This window comes from Theropithecus gelada, chromosome 15, assembly GCF_003255815.1.
Source record: "Theropithecus gelada isolate Dixy chromosome 15, Tgel_1.0, whole genome shotgun sequence".
Classification (NCBI taxonomy): domain Eukaryota; kingdom Metazoa; phylum Chordata; class Mammalia; order Primates; family Cercopithecidae; genus Theropithecus; species Theropithecus gelada.
The window spans coordinates 88,858,811-88,867,590 of record NC_037683.1 but is presented as its reverse complement, the minus strand read 5'-3'; the positions used below and the strand labels follow the sequence as shown (position 1 = coordinate 88,867,590).

General features: G+C 41.3%; 1 pseudogene; it reads left to right on the top strand.

Annotated features, from left to right (window-relative positions):
• Positions 1–3,973: 3,973 nt before the first annotated feature.
• LOC112607746 lies at positions 3,974–5,027 on the top strand (annotated as a pseudogene).
• The last annotated feature ends 3,753 nt before the right edge of the window (positions 5,028–8,780 follow it).

Here is an 8,780-nt window from a genome sequence, read left to right as displayed (position 1 = left end):
TTGCCTTTATGAGATTATTTCACAACTTTATCTAGAAATGTGGATGCTCAATGGACTTTAATATGCTAATTTTCAAATAGGACCACCAAAATTAAGTGAACAGTTTTTCCATTTGGTATATATGATTTCCACATTCAGAAATAAGTTGTGAGACTCTCAGATGAGAATTTCTCTCCTTATAACTGTACCTCAACACAAGTATATAGCAGTCATAAAATCTTCCATTTGTTACACTTTTGCTTTAACATTTTCTGTCTTCATTTATCAAATATCCTCTGGGGTTAGATAATTCCGTGTAATATTTGTATCCCTGATATACCCATTATTAAGGTAAATGTCATGAGAAATTACTGGTAAATATAGCATATCTTATTTATATTCTCCCATGATATCTTTATTTCCTCAAAAGATTGCATTTCTCTACCACTGTGGGTGCAGCATTTATTAACAGGAGATCCAGGGCTCCCCAAGATCTGGTCTCAATCTAATTTTATAAAGTAATGCCCTAACTCATGCTTCCCACATATCCACCCCCAAGCTAAGTACAGTGCACTTAGATTCTCCAAAACGTAATATTTCACAAGGGCTGTCTTGACCCACTTTTGAAGTCATGGCTAGAAACTCTCAATTCCTCTTTCAGGACGATTTGCTAAGTCTCCCCCCTCCCCCAGCAAAAAAAGCAAGCACTTTTCTTATCAGGTTCCTACTCTCTGGGGCCGTTAAGAATCATCTCACAAAGGCCCCCATTTAGGGAGCTTTCACACTCCTGTACCAGATACTAAACAACAGCCTCCATGCTCTAGAGCTGTGTAATTAATTATTCAAATTAGCCAATCCCTAGAAAGCCCCAAAAACCTAACTACCCCTATATACCCTGTTTGGTTATATATAACCTACTATACTCTGTTTGCTGTACATAAGATGCCTTTTGTAGCTCCTGCTTGCTGTAAGCCTGTCCCCTAGTACAATCCTGTGCATGGGCCTGTGCAGCAGCCTCCTCTAATTTGGAGCTGTAAGTGACAAAGAATCCTGCCTCTCATCATATGCCAGTGGGCTGTGTCTGCTCATCCAAAGATCTTCAAATTTTACAAAACACACACTTGCTTATTTGTGCCTGTACTTCTCTACCTCCAGACACTTCCCCTGTTTTGCTTTGTGTACATCCTCCTACCTGACTTCACCCTGAACTATGAAGAGTCCATCCTTTTGATTCAGAGATGAACCTGAAATTCTTTACCTTCAGGGATCTTTTTCCATGTCTGCTCCTCATCTGTCCTCTTGCCGATCTTTGGGCCATTATTAAAGCACATTCCTGTGTTTTGAATTCCAATGATTTGTAAGCAGACCTGTTGTCCAGTGAAGGGAAAATCATTTGATAAGATATTATTTGAAAACACTGTAGTGTTCTAGTTTCTTTGAATTCCTTGAAGACTCTGGCATGAGGCCTATTACAAGGACACCCCCACCACAGATACTACTGAATTCAATTCATTGGAGTGCTGCCATACAGCTTCAACTCTGCCTGAAAGTGACAAGTCACATTTTGGCCATCTTGATGCTTCTTTCTTCTGTCCTCTGGTGTGGAGACTAGAAGGGTTGCAGGGAAGACGAATGGGATGGAGGAAAAGTACATGTTGAAAGGAAGGCTTGTAGGCCTGCTCCAGTGGAAATGGGTGAACAAAAGCAAGGCAATAAGAACACTACATTTCCAAAATACTTTAGGTTACTTTAGGGTAGGGACACACAGAAGGTGGTCAATAAACATTTGCCGAATACAACCACCAGATTTCAGAACCTTAAGTTCGCTGTTTCAGGGTCATGTCACATTTAATTTGAGTTGCATGAACATAAAGGCCCACCATGGGCTGAAATTATTTTTATTGCAGTTAATTTGCCTCTCTGAATTATTCACATGGTAATTAAGTTCACTTGGCTCCAAATTACATAAGATATTGTTTTAAAAACAAAATCCTTGTTTCTTTATAATGCATGAGTTGTGGTATTGTTCCCCCCTGTTAGATTCTTTGAGGTCTTCTTCTAAAATACTTGAGTTTAAAATAAAAAGAAAACAACTAATAAAATGTTTTCTCTTGAACTACAATTAATTGAAGATACAAGATGCTGAACAGATATCTCTAAGGAAAAGATGATTTTATTTTATTTTTAAGGCAAAGTGTTATTTATGCTGGCAGATTTGTGTAACCTAACTATCATATGGCCAATTACAAGAATTTAATGATAAGAAGAATGTATATCCAAAGAACACACAAGGACCAGAACTGGAATAAAAAGCTACAGTGAATGTAGCTCTCAGCATGGCTATCCTCCCTGTTCTCAAACTTTCTTTCTCTCTCTCTCTACCTCTACCTCTGGGGGTCTACCTCAAAATGGCATCTCTCTTGCATTCCTTATTTGTTTCCCATTGGCCACTCTCCTACTCACCCTGTAGTCTAATTCTGGAGGCAGCCAATCAAATAGGCTCACCTCATGGCCAGCCTACCTACTGAATCCTATCAATTTTTCCACTTCACCTCCTGAGATTGGGCTGCCTTAACTCTGATGCACCTTTCTGATGTAATAAAGGACTTCCCTGCTCAAAGAATAACCAGTACTGCTCCCTGAGCTGTTGACAAAGCCGTTGAAACTACAAAGCGATGCTGAGTGAGTGATAAGTTCATTCAACACAGTCATTTTCATCTTTCATTTCTCTATGATGGGAAAGAGGAGCTGAAAACCTAAAATGACTCTACTCTTCCAAAATCCCTAATCAAATGGCAGAAATTCTCATCTTTGGTTTATTTCACCAGAATTTTAGGATGAGTCAAACCTACTGATATTTATTAAGCATCTATTTCTTCCCAGAACTTTGCTGCATGTTCTAACACAGCCAGAAACATGACCAAACTACAGAACTAGACAAGAGTTTACGAATTCTTTGTCATGTTAGAGATAAGAAAAATTTAGATTTATTTAGAATATCTGGCTCTTGCCTTAAAGAACTTTTAGAGCCAGTCAATGATATAAGACATAATCCTTCAAACAGCTTTAAAAAAAAAATTTTTTTTTTTAAACCCAAAGCACATTTTAATCCATTATTACATTAGCAAACACAGACTTCAAATTTTACAGGAATTCAGAGAAAGAAAAAATTACTGTAAGGTGGCCCTGGCTGAGCGAGGCAAAGAGAAATTGGGAATGGTGATGAAGGCACAGCTTCCCTGTTGAGGAAGATCTCCGGGAGGAGGCGAGTTGGGTGCTAGGAGAGAGGCCCCAGTGAGGAGCATGAAAAGCAAAGCTGGGTAGGTGGGATCACTTAATGGACAGCTTTCCATCAGACCACAGAGCCTGCAATTCCTCCCAAAGTAAACAAGCCATTATAGGTTTTGAAGCAGGAAAGACACATCATGAAAACAGTATTTCAGAAAAGGAGGTCCGCCATAGCATGGTGGTTAAGGGCATGAGCTTTGGAGGCAAGCAGGCTGTCTCTGAATCCTGGCTCCACCATTTTCTCGGTCTGTGACCCTAGGGAGTCACTTAACTGTGTCCTCACCTTCAAAATGGGAATAATAATAGTTCTCACCTCACCAAGCTATTAAATATTTGGAGAAGTAAATTAATATTTGTGGTGTATTCGGAGCAACACTTGCACTTATTAACAGTCTAATGAAACCAGATATGAAGGGTATAGGGATCCAGCTCACAGAGATTAGTTCGATGATGTCTGGCATAAATCAGAGGGCAGAGGGTGGTGGTTGAATCTAGGACCACGTGGTAAGGAATTCCAGCCGGTGCACCCAAAAAGGAGTGTGGGCTTAGTAACTGAGCAAGTCTGGGGCTGAAATAGAATAAAGAGTTAAAGGTGAACCCACAATGCTGAGAAGATACTGGGTTCATCAGTTATTCTGGAGAAATAAACGTCAAGCATGAGAAAATGGCTCCCTGCTCCAAGCAGGCCTGGGCGCCCGCCGCCAGTATGGATGCTCGCTGCGTGCTGCGAAAGGATCTGGTTAAAGAACTCAGAGAAATTCAGATAGGTGAAACTGATTTCCATGGAAACCTAGTCATGCACTAATGACAGTTGTGATGGCGTTGCTGCGGATAATTTTGCAAACATGAGGCTTCCCAGTCTGGGAAAACTGTAGGACTCGCACCCAGTGCAGACACTCAACCTCTCAGAGTGGCAATGAAGCTTCCTGCGTGAAACACCAGGGAAGCAGCCAACAAAAAAGCAGAGCCCCCTCCCCAAACCCTCAGAGAATTCTGTGACCAATTCCAGTTCCGATTCCGAAGATAAAGGAGGCATGATTTTTTTGGAGAAAAAGGCTATGAGTATAAAGGAAAACAAAGCAATGCCTGGAAAACACATGTCAGCTTGTTCCTTAGAAGACGTTCCCTCCCAGGCTCCAACTCACAATCAAGGACACCCCCAAGGCATACATTCCCGGATGTTGCTTCCAAGAGAAACCCTGAACAGAGAGCTCCTCTTCTCACCAAGTTCCTTGGTCCCTTGGCACTCTACTCATGGAGGAGGAGGAAGAGGATAAGGACATGCTGGTAAAAGCAAGACAGTGGATGGCTGCATGAACGAAGATGACATGCCCAGAATTCATCGCTCCAGTTCATCCATGACCCTTCTGCATAGAATTCACCCAGTGGAAGAAATCACAGAGGAAGAGTTGGAGGCCTGCAGCAATTCTCCAAAGAAGATATTTATTACCTGGGCTCTACTTGTTATCAATGCCGTCAGAAAACTATTGCTACCAAAACAAACTGCAGAAACCCAGACTGCTAGGGCATTCAAGGCCAATTCTGCGGCTCCTGCCTTCCAAACCCTTATGTTGAAGAGGTCAGGGATGCTCTAGTGGCATTGCCCACCTTGTTGAGGAATCTGCAACTGCAGTTTCTGGCAGCAGCAAGACAGACTGTGGGCAACTGATATCCTGGTGTATTTCACCAAATATCCTGGCCCTGGCAATGTTCACGCTTACTTGAAAAGCCTGAAAGAGGAATTTGAAATGCAAACATAATATCTGCAAAATTCACAGCCCGCCATCTATTTCTCAAATCTCTCGTTAACATTTTCTATTTTGTCATTGATTGAAACCCGAGCTAAGAATCTCAGTGATGAGTCTATTGTATAAGAAACTAATCAAGTTAATCTCACTAGACACACATTTTCTCAAATGAAAAATATACATGAAATATACATGTATACATGAAAAATATACATGAAATATACATGTATACATGAAAAATATACATGAAAAGTATATTGCTAGTTATACTTCGCTCTCTGCAGTTTCTTCTCTGTTCCCCACCAACCCCCACATCATACCATGCCTCTAGTAGTACTCTCCCACTGCTTAGTTTCTGAATTATTTTTAAATGACAATTTTATGCAAATATATTTGATTCTATTGGTGTTGAAATAGCCCTGGAATCTACTCATAAAATCCAAGCTTTTAGAAATACTGTAGCAATATTAATTAGATCTTTTAAATTTCAGAGAACTTACTCAAAAACAATGGGTATGATTTAGTGTTTATACTAGTTGACATTTTTAACAGGATCAAGACAAAAAGTCTTAAGATCATGTGGAAAAATTAGGCAATTGTTGCAGAGTGGAGTGTATTACTTGAGATGCTTCTCATGAGAATATTCCAGGTATTGTGCTGCTTATACAAGTTGTCACTGTTGAGATTTAGTTGCTAATTTCTTCTGCCCTAAGCATCTAGCTTACACAATCATGATCCAAAGGTTTGTGGGCAATGGTATATGTAAAATTATGATAGAAAAGACATCTCTGGAAATTACAATGGTAAAACTTCAGGAGTAGGCTTTGAATTTTTGGTATAAAATTTTAGTAAAATTGTAGTTTGCCAAGTTTATTTCGGCTCATAAGTAACGTATTTCAAATAAATTCTTGGGCCATTTTGTGTGGAAACTTGATATTAACAGTCTATAGCTCTTTGCATTTGTTGAAGAAATAAGCTAGGCAAAGGGTTCATGTTTAGATTTTAAGCACTTTTATCAGGAGAAAAAACTGCCTTTTTGGAGATTTGTAACTTTCAACAGTTTGTTACCTTGACATCTCTGCCAAATTAGTTTCTGGGCAGATTTCCTGTGTTGCTACTCCCCTCCCCTTTTGCATAAATCAAGCTGTTTAGTACAGGTGGAATCCAAGTGTTTGTGTGTCCAGTTTACTTGCTGGGCCCATTCAGTGTTTGATGCATAATTGGGTCTTAAATCGGTAAATATAAATACAACTTTTGATTCGTAATACTTTTATACAAAGATTATTTTAGCAAACATTTTGTTCTTAGAAGAAAATGCATGTTTTCATGAGTTGGAGTGAAATTATCCACGCACATTATTTATACTAGCCACTCATCCCCATAAAGATTCATAAATCCTCCGTAGCCCCACTTCCCATTGTTTCCCATAGCCCCCCACTCTGGGGCTATAATATGCTCTGTTCTTTTCATTCCTCACTTACACTTCTAACCACATCCTCAACCAAAATTTCCCTAGATGTAATTTTATGTCCCAATTTACCTTGCTCACCTCATTTCCCTGAAGTTTCTTCTAGTTCCCACTACACCTGGTGGAATCTAAATTACAGGTGTCAAAATAGCCACATACAGGGTTCACAACACTTGATACCATCATGGCCCAGAAGAGATTTCAAATTGCATCTCAATTCCTCTTTGCCTGGTGGTGAGACAACTGTGTATATAAATTAATGCATGAACTAGATGTGAAGGAGACTTAGAGTATGAGCCACTGCCCCAACCCTTTGAATATAGTTTGGCTCTGTGTCCCCACTCAAATCTCGTGTCGAATTGTAATCCCATGTTGGAGGAGGGGCCTGGTGGACAGTGATTGAATTGTGGGGGTGGTTTCTAATGGTTTAGCACCATCCCCCTAGTGCTGTTTTGTGGTACAGTTCTCAGAGATCTGGTTGTTTGAAAACATATAGCACCTCCCCCTTCACTCACTCTTTCCTGCCAGCTATGTGAATATATGTCTGCTTCTGCTTCACTTTCTGCCATGATTGTAGGTTTCCTGAGGCCTCCCCAGAAGCAGAAGCCTGTACAGCCTGTAGAAGTGTGAGCACAATTAAGCCTCTTTTCTTTATAAATTACCCAGTCTCAAGTAGTTTTTAATAGCAGTGTAAGAATAAATGCAGAAAATTTGTACTGAGAGTGGGACATTGCTCTAAAGATACATGAAAATGTGGAAGTGACTTTGGAACTGGGTAATGGGGCGAGGTTGGAAGTCTGGAGGGCTCAGAAGGAGATGGGAATATTAGGGTAAGTTTAGAACTTTCTAGAGACTTGTTGAATGGCTGAGACCAAAATATTGATAGCGATATGGACAGTGAAGTCCAGGCTGAGAAGGTTATCAGTGGAGACGAGGAGCTTATTGGGAACTAGAGTAAAGGTCATTTTTGCTATGCTTTAGCAAAGAGACTGGCAGCATTGTGCCTCTGCTCTAGAGATCTATTGAACTTTGAACTTGAGAGACAGGATTTGGGGTATCTGGCCGAAGAAATTTCTAAGCAGCAAAGCATTCAAGATGTGGCCTAGGCAGCATCTAAAAGCCTACACTCATCTGCATAAACCTGAACTGACCTGAAATTGGAACTTATACTTAAAAGTTAAACAGAGCATAAAAGTTTGGAAAATGTGCAGCCTGGCCATGTGGTAGAAAAGAAAAACCCATTTTCCGGGGAAGAATTCAAGTAGGCTGCAGAAACATACATAAGTAAAGAGGAGCTGAATGTTAATAGCCAAGACCATGGGGAAAATGCCTCCAAGCCATTTCAGAGACCTTCACAGATGCCCCTACCATCACAGGACCTAGGAGAGAAGAATGGTTTTGTGGGCCAGGCCCAGGGCCCCACTACCCTATGCAACCTCGGGACACTGCTCCTCTCAGTCCCAGCCACTCCAGCTTCCCCCATGGCTTTAAGGTCCCCAGACATGTCTCAGGCTGCTGCTCCAGATGGTGCAAGCCAGAAGCCACCAAGGCATCCCTATGGTGTTAAGCCTGCAGGTACACAGAGGGCAACAGTTGAGGTTTGGGAGCCTCTGCCTTGATTTCAGAGGATGTATGAAAATGTCTGGATGCCCATAAGTTTGGATGGCAGAAGTCTGGTGCAGGGGCACAGCCCTCATGGAGAACCTCTACTAGCATAGTGCAGAAGGGAAATGTGAGGTTGGAGCACCCACACAGGTTCCCTACTGGGGCACTGCCTAGTGAAGCTGTGAGAAGAGAGCCATCATCCTCCTGACCCCAGAATGGTAGATCTACCAACAACTTGTGCCATGTACCTGGAAAAGCTGCAGGCACAGGAGCTGTACCCTGTAGAACCATAGGGGTGGAGCTTTCCAAGACCTTGGGAGTCCACCCCTTGCATTGATGTGCCCTAGATGTAAGACATGACGTCAAAGGAGATTATTTTGAAGTTTTAAGATTTAGTGGCTGCCCTGATGAGCTTGGGACTTACATGGAGCCTGTAGCCCCCTTTGCTTTGGTCAACTTCTCCCTTTTGGAAAGGGATTATTTACCCAAAGCCTACACCCGCATTGTATCTTAGAAGTAATGAACTTGCCATTTTATAGGCTCATCTGTGGAAGGGACTTGCTTTGTCTCGGGTGAGACTTAGACTTTTTAGTTAATGTTAGAATGACTTAAGACTTTGGGGGACTGTTGGGAAGGCATGATTGTGTTTTGAAATGTGAGAAGGACATGAGATTTGGGAGGGGTTGGGGTGG